Source organism: Athene cunicularia (assembly GCF_003259725.1).
Source record: "Athene cunicularia isolate RWA chromosome 3 unlocalized genomic scaffold, athCun1 chr3_part1, whole genome shotgun sequence".
Lineage (NCBI taxonomy): Eukaryota > Metazoa > Chordata > Aves > Strigiformes > Strigidae > Athene > Athene cunicularia.
The window spans coordinates 119,045,713-119,057,540 of NW_020799097.1; the positions used below are offsets into that span (position 1 = coordinate 119,045,713).

An 11,828-nucleotide genomic window follows, 5' to 3' on the forward strand; every position below is an offset into this window, starting at 1 on the left:
TGGAAAGAAAAGTGAGATAAAGTGCATCTCTTCTAAAAAGTGCGTATCATAATTTCAAGATACACTTTCCGTTACAATTTCTTATGGCATTGCATCTGTTCATGAAAACTGAACTGAAATTGTAAATCATTCCATAAATGTTAACTGAAAAAGGATGGCTCATTTCTAAATATCTTTGTGTCTTTTGGTTTCAGATCATCCAAAATTTTATTTCCTGGAATTCAGAATTAATGTCTAAAAAGGAACACAAACCCCAAAACAAACAACAACAAAGCAAGATCCTCCTCTAAACTTATTTTTTTTTTATCATCTGTCCTCCAGTTCTGGAAGAGGAAATTCTGCAAACCAAATCTGAACTCAGGAAAGGGAGGTACTAGCAAACTTGCTGTGCTGAAGTAAAACACAAAAGGTAAATATAGCATCATTCAGAAGACTCCATACTTGGTCATGCAACTTCTTTGAAAGCTACAGCCCTTGTCCAGGTCACAGCAGTGTAACTGGATGCAGAACACTTACCAAAGAGCAGAAATTGCTAAGAGCTAATACAGATGAGCATTTAAAAATAGCTAATTTGAAATTATTTCTTTGTATCAAAGCATCGATGGGTGGAGCGTTTCCAATACATTTTCACAGATAAAATATTTGAGTTTTATGGTGACTCACTTGGTTTCAAGAACTGAGCAAAGGTGAAAGGATTTGTTCTGCTTTTTCTAATTGATCTGCTGAGCATGTTTATTTCTAGACAACTTGTGCATTGAGTAGCATTTACTGTACTTTATTGCTATATTTGTTGGTCTTTTTTTGCAGCTCAGCCCCTGGTACGTGATTGTAAGTTTTAAGCGATACCCTTATGCCCTGTTAAGTTGCAAAGTCCTACAATAGCATCTGGAAATGATATCTGTCTCTCTAGGTGGATTCTTGGAAGAGAATTCAGTTTAACTGTAATTCTGTCTTTACCTTCCTTCCCAGCCTTATCTACCCTCCTTTGAGAGCTGACAGGGAAAAATAAAGACAAGTTATGGGACAATTGATATAAAACCTGTGTACATGTAAATCTAAGTTACTGCATATAAAAGGAAGGAAAGACAAAATTAGAACAGTACTGGGAGTTACACGATGAGAAATCTGGAGGGTTTTTGTTCCATCTTGCATTTGACGTATAGAACAAGAAAAATGCAGGTAATGGGAATCTTGATTGAGGCAATGAAACCCAGGGATGTAGAACTCTCTTCTAGGGGTGAGAAGAGCCAGACTGAAAAATTGGTGAGTAATTTTGTTTCCCTAAAAGGAATTAACTTGATTAACATTATGCAGACAAAGGTTATTACAGCTAGCACGGGTCAATCTGTAGACAAAAGCTTCAAAAGGAGCTAATGTTATACAAAAGACATGCATGTATCTTTACATCAAAATAACACTTCCATGTTTATACTTCAGAGTTAGTCATTAAAGTTTGCCAGCATGTTTTGTGTAGGCTGGGAATAATGATTTCTGCGAGACTGTTACGGTCTAGCTGGGAAAAATAGTGCCTCTCTTGTGAGTTTTGTCACTTTAAAAGTTATGGAACTGAAACTGCCTGGAGAAATTATTGGTTGTAGATAGCTATATTTGGTGATTTGGGCTGGGTAAGAAAAGGTTTAATAATTCACATCTTCTTTGTAATATATTATTGACTGTACATTAAACCCACACAAAAGTAGAACAGCTGACATGGCTGGAAGCCATTTGGATCCCACCTCTGAAATCGAGGTATGGATTTATACCTAATCCCCTGCATTTGAAACAGAAAACACACGACTTCAAATCAGGGAGTCAGGGTAGCAGCTCTCTGGTCATGATGCAGGAAGCTGGGGCATAGTAGCGCTTGAGTATTTTATTATGGTGTTACAGGGAACAGTGCCAGGTTGGTTTTGACTTCTCACTTTATCTAAATTGTTCTTCAGTATTATGACCTGCATTGTCTTACTACAGGGGTAGTAAAATCCCAAACATGCAGACCCTAGTGTTAGCATAGCCAAGCTCCATGTAAAAACACACAGTAAATCAGCCTCACTGCAGCCAAACCACATGTAAAAGCAAGCTGTGAAACAGACTCAACATCGCCAAACCACATGTAAAAGCATGCTGAAAGCCACCCTCCGCATAGCCCAATTACATATAAATCTGTGATGGAGAACAGTGAGGTTTGCATGTTTACTGGAATAACTCCAGGTTGCAGAGAATCCCCTTGCACAAGTCACCTTCTCTCCCACCTAATGTCTGAGCATCCAATGACACACTGGACAGACCCACTCCCAAGTCATAAGGTAGGAAAAGTGGCTCCAGTAGGAATGAAATATAGCACAGTGGATTTGAAAGTAGCGAATGAGAAAAAGAATCAAGCTCAGAAAGAGCAAAGGACTAATTTTTTTCTTGTCCGATTCAGACAGAATTGATATTGATGAGTTATTCTCACTAATACATCCTATTTACCTCTGTGACCACATGGAAAGAATGAGTCAGTCAAGGGCCAGAAAAAAAAAACCCATCTGGCTCCTGTGATTAATCTTTCCAACTAGAAATGAGTTAGATGCAATTAGTGATCCCATTTTCAGTTGTCCTGACTTCAAAAAGCCATCTTAGAAATTTTATTAGATGAGAGGGAAAATTGTGAGAATTGAGCTTCCAGTTCATTGACGTTCTGTTAACTTGAACTGCATTGGGCTTTTAAATGTCTTCCTGTCACACATTCCATGCATTATCATCCTTGCAGTTAGTTATTAATGAAATATTTTGGGGGGGTTTACAGACTTTTCTCACAGTGGGTCTCAAAGCACTTTACGAAGGAGTTTGGTATCATTATCTGCATTATATAGCTGTGGAAACTGTAACAAGGAGGCATGAAACAGCCTGCCTGATGTTGTGCGGGAGGTCAATGGCAGACCTTGATGTGCAGCCCGCATCTTTTGAGCCCACATTTCTTTCTACTGAATATTATTCTTGGTTATCTGCTGCAGTGAAAGTCCCAATAACGGCTGCTGTTTCTTGCTAGCTTAATAAAAATCTGGCAAATAAACGCTGTTTGTGGCAGCAGGTTTCTTATATCAGTATGAAATATCCAAATCTCTGAGAGCCAAAGAAGGCTTGCGTAGGAAAAGGCTGCTCACAGAAGCTGGTAGAAACACATTTAAGGGTGTGCTCAACCAGCAAGAGATAGTTTTGCTTTTCTCTTGCACTGTTTTGTTTGAACATGTTGTTGCTTAATATGCCAGTAGGGAGTTTGGGAACTGACTTCTGTGAGATAATCCAGGATTCCTGGCCTTTGACACACAGTATGGTTATTGAAATCAGGGGGTCACAGCTTCCCCGCTGTGTAAAACAGAAAGGCTTGACTGGCTTAGGAGGAGAAATTTCAGCATATGTGTAAGTTGAGGATTTGCCTAGGGGAGCAAGCTTGGATTTAGTGTAAGGAGCTATTAATCTATTAAAACCACTTTTAGATTTTGAAATTAATTTATTTGATCAATAGACTTTTCTTTTTCCATTTCCACTCCCCTGGCTGAGCAGTCTGTCAGGATATCAATACCATAACTTATTTACACGCTTTGCCAAGTTCTCTAAATGCAATATTTGACAGCTCATTTTTCTCTTACTCATTCCAGGCCCGTCTTTGCAATTGTGCCCGATTGAACATTACCAGTAAATGCAGAAGTGTGGAGCCAGACTGGTACAAAGCAGTACACAGACAAGGTAAGGTGCATGGCTGCTTGTCCACTGCATAGTCCTGGCTCATATTTGCCCTGTTTAGTCCCAAATGTTAGATATTGTCAGGTGAAAAGAGGGTTCAAGAGCAAACCTTTATGTTTTGCTGTCATCTACACCTTTTCTACTCCCTTGGAGAATGGCCACAGGTTTGGGCCTGTGAGCAGCCAACAGATACATATGCCCTTATTTTTCTAGTTTATGTTTTGCCCTCATTAATTCACTTTTTCAGCCCTTAATGTATTGACCAAAACGGCAGCAATTGAACCATCAGCCAATGTTACCTGGGCATCTCCCCCAGGGCAATGGCATCCAGATGGAGGGGAGGAGAAAGAGGACATGGGTATGATGAAGTCAGCTCTTTATGTGGCATCTCTCCAGCTGTGGCAGAAATTGCTGCACTTCATAGAGGCCTGAGAATCTTCTATTATTATTATTATTATTATTATTATTATTATTATTATTATTATTATTATTATTATTATTAAGAGGCAAATTGCAGAAGAGTTTATATTCAAAAGGAGAGCAATAATTCTCTGCATTATGTTAAAAAGGTTGGTATTGTATCTAAGAAGTACCAGTTAGTGTATTTACCATTAACATGTGACACATGTAAAATATTTTCTCAGGACAACACTGATGATGACAATAATAATAATCAAAGTAATATATGAAACAAAACAGCCCTAGGTCTCAAAAGTGATCTTATAAAGTCAGTGGCATTACAATTATTCAGCACAGCAATGATTCTGACTGGAGGGAAGAAACAGAGCAGGGCAGCAAATGAGGGAGGAGAACTATTGTTATATGGCATGTAGATCCAGGGTAAAATCCTGAATGCTGGTTTTGGTATTGACTTGAATTGGGTATTAGCTGTTTTAAGAACAAGAATAAACAAGTAGAGGGGAAAAACACATGAAAGTGTTTAAATGTGGAAGATTTGCTTTTGCTATCTGTGACTATGCATTTTTATTCTGTTTGTTGCTTCTGTGCTATTCTGCTGCTCCCTGTTATATCCGTATGTATGCTTTTACATCTCATTATCTGATGTACTTTAACAAAATATGTGAACTTAAGAGCAAAAAGCCAAACTAAGCCCACAGTTGCTCTTGCCAAATCTTATCTTTTTTAATACAGAAGGTTAACCATAAGCACAGACACAGTGTAGTTGAAAATATTCCTTCTGTCTCTGAAATGTATATTTTATAATCGGCTTTTAACTATCTCCACCACCACCAAATCAACATGTATAAGTATATTATTCTACTTTATGAAGCTAGAGGCTCTGCAAAACATAAGGTAGATTCATATCTCCCCAAACGCTTGTCACTTCAATACTCCATCAAATCATTGTGGATAGAATTAGTTTTTCCCACTTGGAATTCAGTGGGAAAATCTTTCCTGGATCTCAGCAAGTGCCCCAAGCCAGGGACTGATTTGGCAAGGTCAGGCTGAAAACATCTCTCTACACTTACTTAAAGCAAGGCACAGCTCAAACCCTGCTTTGTCCAGCTGTCAAAACCCTGAAGTGGGAAGTTAGTTCAGCTACAAAGACATAGAGATTGATCAACTAGAAATACATCCATCGGAACTTAGGAGGTGAGGTGTCTCAGGATCCTTCTCTCTAGGCTTTTCAGCAACCAACCCTGACAGAAATACAACAAACACCCATTCTTTTATTAGCCCCTTTGGTATCTAATAAGACTTGGCTTGACAGCTCCAGTTTCTGGATTCCTGCAGCAGCAGCCTGCTTCTGCTTGTATGCTCTTAAGATAGGAGTCCATGGGGGCAAGACCTGTTAAATACAGAGACACTGAAGAAATGGGTTCAGAAATGTTCCCTCTTCACTGGGAACTGGGAAAGAAAATTTAATTGAACTACTCTTCCCCTCTCATAAGTCCAGGGGGGAGAACCCAAGAGGATTACTTAGGACTTCAGAGACAGATAATTTAGGAGTTCAGAGCCGCTGTGTCTGTGAAAGAGCAAGGCCACGTTGTCATGCCCTGCTCACTGTGAACAGACTCAGAAATTAAGCCTGAATTCCCCCAGATCCTCCCTGGTAGGAATGAAATCTGAATGAGAAGCAGCACAGCCTGTTCTTCTGTTCTTGGGCAAGAGTTGTAGAGCCAGCACTAAGGGAACTGTTTGCTGATGTATGAGCTGAAAAGATGAAGTGGGAATGAAATAAATAGGAAATTTTATGAAAACCTGTATGCGGAGAATTTTCAGTCTAGCTTCAGAAGGCTATCTAAATGGGAGCAAATTTCCATTTCCATCTAGCCTTTTAAAAAACCTTATAAGTGCTAGCATAATTCAGACCTCTATTTAGTTGAGTGAAGAGATCCACTGAAAGTCCTGCTTTGAATCAGGTGCAAGAAAAAAAAAAATACCAAAAGTATAAAAAGACTTGGTTAGGAGTTTCTTCCACAGTTTAAAAATATCTTAACCTCATCAATGACCTTGATACAGATAATTTCTTTCACCTTAAGCCCTCTAATTTCTTAACCAGTCTTCAATCCTTAGGGTGTGCCCTTTGCCTTCATCCATATTTCTTAGACAATCAGACCTATTTATTGCCTGCCTTTGGGAGAGATAACCTTAGGAAAAATGGATGGATTCGCTTGCATAAGGGAAGATGCTCAGATACAAAAGTACTGCTCTTAATGTACTGATTCTAATTCATCTTGCTTATTTTTAATACCTCTTCCATTGTTTCAAACAGAATTCTCACATTTCCAGAAATATTTAACAACCCAATTTTTCTTCTTGAATGGTTTTATCTCCAAGCCTGTAACTTGTACTGTGAGTACTTCTGAAAACAACTGAACCCTAGACTACCAGCTCCTTGGAGACTGCTGTTTTGTGTGCCTCATCAACACACATTCTGGAAAGATCACCACTGGACACACAAGAGATAAGGGAAAGCTTAAAAGTGCTATTTCACAGTAGTATTCTTCATAGTATTCCCCAAAGGTATGTTTGCAGCTGTGTAGTGAAAAAAAAAAAAAAAAGTAATTAAGAAATTTACATCAATCAAAGCAGCTAATCAGAACAGAATGTTGATTTCTGTCTCCTGTTTTGTTTCTTTTTGGATGGAGTATAGTTGCTGATATGTATGCTGGTCTTCTAATCCTTTAATGGGGGCACAGGCTTTTGAAGACTCACTCTCAGAGGTGCTATTACCAAATATATGCTTCTAATTTAACTTCTCATGCTGTATTACAGTAGCCTGGAGCAATTTTAGGTGTTGGGTTTGTGAGAAAAGCCCAATCTCGATGTTTATCAGATGACCTTTTAAAGGGTAATGTGGGGGTTATCCATTGGCATGATTAAGACCATATGTAGATCACTTTTCCCAGGCATTTCTTACTGCTTTTCAAAATTCCATCTATTTTTACCCAAATTCAACCAGGTACCTTTCATCTCTGGTATGTTTATGGGCATTACAAAATGAGACTGAAGCAAAGTGTTTACTCCTTTGGAGTAATTTCTATTAGAAAAGTCAAGAAACCTTGCATGCACAAATATATTGGGTCATCACAGAACTACTACAGATAAGCTACTTTATTTTATTTTTGAACATTTCAGATGTTTACAGCAGTTTTTTCTGTTCCCTCTCCCCTCCATTGTCCCTTCTTACAAAGACTTCTTGAAAGACTATGGAGAAGTGACTTCTTGTGAGATTCAGCTTTTAGTGCTGAATCTGGACTGATACCAAAACACAAGGCTAAATGCCCTCAGTAATCCTTATGCTCAATCTCAGCTCCCTTCTCAGAGGTATGACACGTGTTGTGTTCAAGCAATAACCTTGTAGTGATGTCCTGTTATGGAGCTGCTAAGAGCTGGGGCTTTTAAAGAATCTACTATCTGTTACAGAAAAGAAGGACAGAAGACAAATCTGCCTCAGTGTTGTGCCTGTGAGAGTATCATTTTTGCTGCATTGGAAGGTCAGTATTTCCCTGATGGCTCATCATTTTGGTAGAGTCCTTGCTGAAAACCAGCTGCCAGTGTTTACTGAGAGTCTTTGAAAACTTATTGTTAACAAATATTGTGGTTTTGTAGTTTTTTTGTTTTTTTGGTTTTTTTTTCTTTTCAGAGAGAAGATCTTTGTCTTACTGGGCCTCTTCACTGGGACTGAACAAAGAGGTGGCATCGTAACCTTTACTGCAAAGCAGAGTTCAATACAGGCAAAGACACAAAGGCTAACATGGTGCTTAGATGTCAGCTAAGGAAGTAGGTGATGAGTCAGGCATTCACAATAAATACAAACTCTTCTAGAAGACGAAATACAGCAAATACCTTGTGAAGTCTTTAGGTGTAAAAACTAGACTTTAAAGGACTTTTTCAATGAATTAGGACACACATTTGTTCATGTCAGTAGTATTATTTTGAAGTAAGGTTACAGCATGGATTGTCTAAAATAAACGCACCTTGGTGCAGTTAACATTGAGCATCTGGTGATATTTTAAGGTTTTTATGCCCCAGATTTTAGATCATAATTGGGAGACCCCAATTACTCCTCTGTCACCAGCCATCATAGAGCTGAGACATGTTTAGGAGATACAGGGGAGAAGGAGCTCTCAAACCCAGATGTTATGTATGTGTTACATTTGGAAAAAAAATAAGGGAGAACTAGTGTGTGTGATACCACAAAAGGAACTACTAATGCAGAACAAATTTTCATTCCTGATGACTTTTTTGAGATTATTTTTTCTACGTAACAGATACTTTTAAAATCTTCATTTATGTGAAGGTACGCTGTAGTCAGACTCAAATTATTGCATTTAATGTGAGCTTACATATTAATGTGAACTAATGTGTACGTGTATTAGAGTGAAAAGTTGGGCCTGTGACATATAAAATATCAGAATAGGGGGAGCTTGTGGCTTACCTCCACTTGAAATGCTATGAACCAGTGATGTCTTCACATCAGAAAATGAAACGTTTCCCTGGGGTTAGGATCCTTGTGTCAGTGGGCACTAACGTGCTATGATGTTCCTGCTTAGGGCTCCCCTGACCCTACCCATGGCCCAGGACCCCGTTCCAGTCCAGCCTGGGACCAGCAGTCCCCTATCTTATAAACACATGCCATTTCATTACCATCTACCATCAAGTAGATTCAGGTTACAGAAGACTCAGTTGCAATCAAGCTCCGGTACATCAGACTTGCTGAGGTAGCTGACCCTACAAGCCCCACGCATGGCAAAAACAAAAAACCCAACTTCTTTACCTCTCTTCCCTCGTGGGGCAAAGCAAGTGGCATTACTGACATGTCCTTCAGGCTGAGAAATATGCACATGAGCAGTCAGTACCACACAGCCAACACGCACTTACATGTTAAGCCACAGGAATGTGATTATGAGGCAGAGCTTTTCATCGGCTTATACTACAAAGGCAAAATGCTGCCCCCACTGAAGTCAGTGGCAAAACTCCTGTTGGTTTTGTCACAGCCAACATTTCACCCTTCTGATCACCGGCCTCTGAGCCTGCAAGCCTGGCTGCAGAAGGTGTGGTTCATGGCTTGCCTATTCCAGAGGATTGGGAGCTTTAAGATCTCGGAGGAGTTTGTGGCAGTGCAATAACCACGGAGGCCAGCAGCCAGGTTTTGCATTTTCCATTGCAGCCACAATAGTTACTTATCTTTGAAAGCATTACACAGGTAGGGGCTTTACTGGAGAGCATTTATGGGTCTCCTTTTCATCCAAAGGTATGAATTATGTTCAAATAACATGGGAATGACTTGTCCATAAATTTTAGTAATAACATCTGTGAATAATACTATCTCGCCAGTTGTACTCCTCTCCTTGCTTTTGTTTCACAGTAGCTTGCAAAAGCAATCAACATCAAATTTAGGGTGGGATTTAGCGTGGGGATTTGGACTTCTTAATACAGAAGAAAGCTTTGAAAAGCTCAGTCTTAGCAAAACCAGCAGCTGATAGTAATGATGATAAAACAGAAATAAACTGATTCATATCTCCCCACCCAAAATATTTATATAATGAATTAATTAATTGTACTTTTTCTTCTTCTGATGGGTGGGTTGCTAGCCTTTGCATTGCAGCAGACCTGGGGGAGCTCTCTTGCAGCCTGATGCCAAGAATATGTGTTATTTCATATACTGTTATTTGCTTTGGGTTTAAGGTGGTGAGAGCAAATTCCCCTGCAATCAGCCCTAAGTGGTTCTGCAGTGAGCAAGTCTTTTGGTGCTTGAATATCTTTTATTAGAGGGGGGTGAAAAAAACCCTTTATCTGCTTCTTGTAATTCAGACATTTACCATATATCTAGAGAGAAGCATAAAAAAAAGAGGCAAGCCTAAACATTAGAGAGTACAAATTAATTCCAGTGTCATTTTATCTGCCTAATTGTGCCTAAAAATAGCCTGTGGGAAGGAGGACCAGCAGCCTTGAGTGTCTGAGGCAATTTGTATCAATTATTTCCCAATGTACCAGTCACAAGTGAAAGCCCTTGCCTGAGTGCCTCCATTAGCCAGGTGTCAGAGCTCTCTGTTTTCATTCCAGGCTTTTCTCTGGGAACAGGGTGTGTGCGCACCAAGAAGCGCCGAGGAGGAACTGAGGCCTTGGCTGATCCAGGAGGGTGCCCAGAGCAGCTCTGCAGGCGAGGTTAGTGCCTTCACTCCTCTGTCATCACCAGTCCCTGAGAGCAATCACCACCCACCAACAGTTCCTCGAGATAAGACCGAGCCAGCTGGGAGAAGAAAGCCTTTGATATTTCCCTGCCTTGCTGAGTAAGTATGCCATAACAATAATACTTTGAACTTTAACAGCACCTTTTCATACCAGGGTCCGAGTGCTCCACAAACATTCATTCCCCAAGTCTCATACCACCCATTTGAGAAAACAGTTTTGGGTTTTTTTTTTAATTGTACCACCTTTATAGGCCAGATCTTCCAAAGAGCTCAGCACCTATTCTGCCTGCACTAGAGAAATTATTTTCTTTGCATGAAAGAACTGGAGTATCTGGGTTGTTGCTTTAGATACCTGTGGCCAATGTCAGTAACCTCTACCCTACTCCTGCCCCAAGATGTTTATGTCCTGGATTTGTGGAGATGTGCACAAATACAGCTCAAACACATGTAAACTGCTTGTCTCTTGCTGTCAACCCACAGGGATCCTCATGAGCCTCCTGATGAGAATTTTTCTGACAAAGCAAAATTTCATCAAATCTAGTTTTAGTCAGGCCTTTCTGTTGTCTGTAGCTAATATATTAACTGATGTGAAATGTTACAAGAAAACTAGAGATACTTGTTTTGTTCAGCAGAACTATTTTGAGTGATGCTATTATATTTGGAAACAGAACAAGAACGTACTTGTCACAGTTATATGCAGGCATACTATAGATAAATAGAAAGAGATGCTACATACCAGATAGTCACTGTATTTTGCTTTGGTAAAGCATGCAACAAGATTAAACTTTGATTTTCGTCTCCCGTCTGCTTTCTCAGTGAGAAAATACAGTCAAGGCCAATTCTGGAGTTGATCTATCTCCGTGGAAAGTTGTTTTTAAAGTGGTGCCAAATGTCAGTGAAGAATCACAGTTAAGGTTTCCACATTAAGAATAACACTCTCTTGTAGGGAGGGTGAGCTAAGAGTGCACTCTGCAGCCCAGAGGACAACATACATGCCTTTCAGTTACATGTCCATTCAAGGAGTACAGATTCATTTCTGGAAGCACACCATCTATATAGCATTCACAGCCTTTAAGCTTTACATGGGATACAGCATTTGAGTCCTGCTCCAAAGTAGAATCCACTGATTCCTTCAGCTCTCATTTCTCTTGATGCTTCTGAAAACCAATTAATCCATTTGGCCTGTTTAATTTTGGGGCACTGTAACTATGTTGATTGCCCCTGGGAAATAGTTATTAGCTGTTCCTCTTCCTGAGGTATGTCAAAGTCTTTGGTCATTCAAATACCACGAATTCAAGGCATATCATTCATACACTTGTTGCAGTGACCATGATCTCTTAAAATCACAGAGTAAACTTCAAACATATAGTTGGTTATCCAAGCCAAACTTCTCTAATATTTTGAGATTTACCCATCACAAATGTAGAGTGAAAAAAAAAA

General features: G+C 39.6%; 1 long non-coding RNA gene across 1 annotated transcript; it reads left to right on the top strand.

Annotated features, from left to right (window-relative positions):
• Positions 1-319: 319 nt before the first annotated feature.
• Positions 320-7,934, top strand: LOC113478441. Its single transcript, XR_003398062.1, has 3 exons — positions 320-409; positions 3,642-3,729; positions 7,838-7,934. It is a non-coding gene; the product is annotated as an uncharacterized LOC113478441 (long non-coding RNA).
• Positions 7,935-11,828: the final 3,894 nt, after the last annotated feature.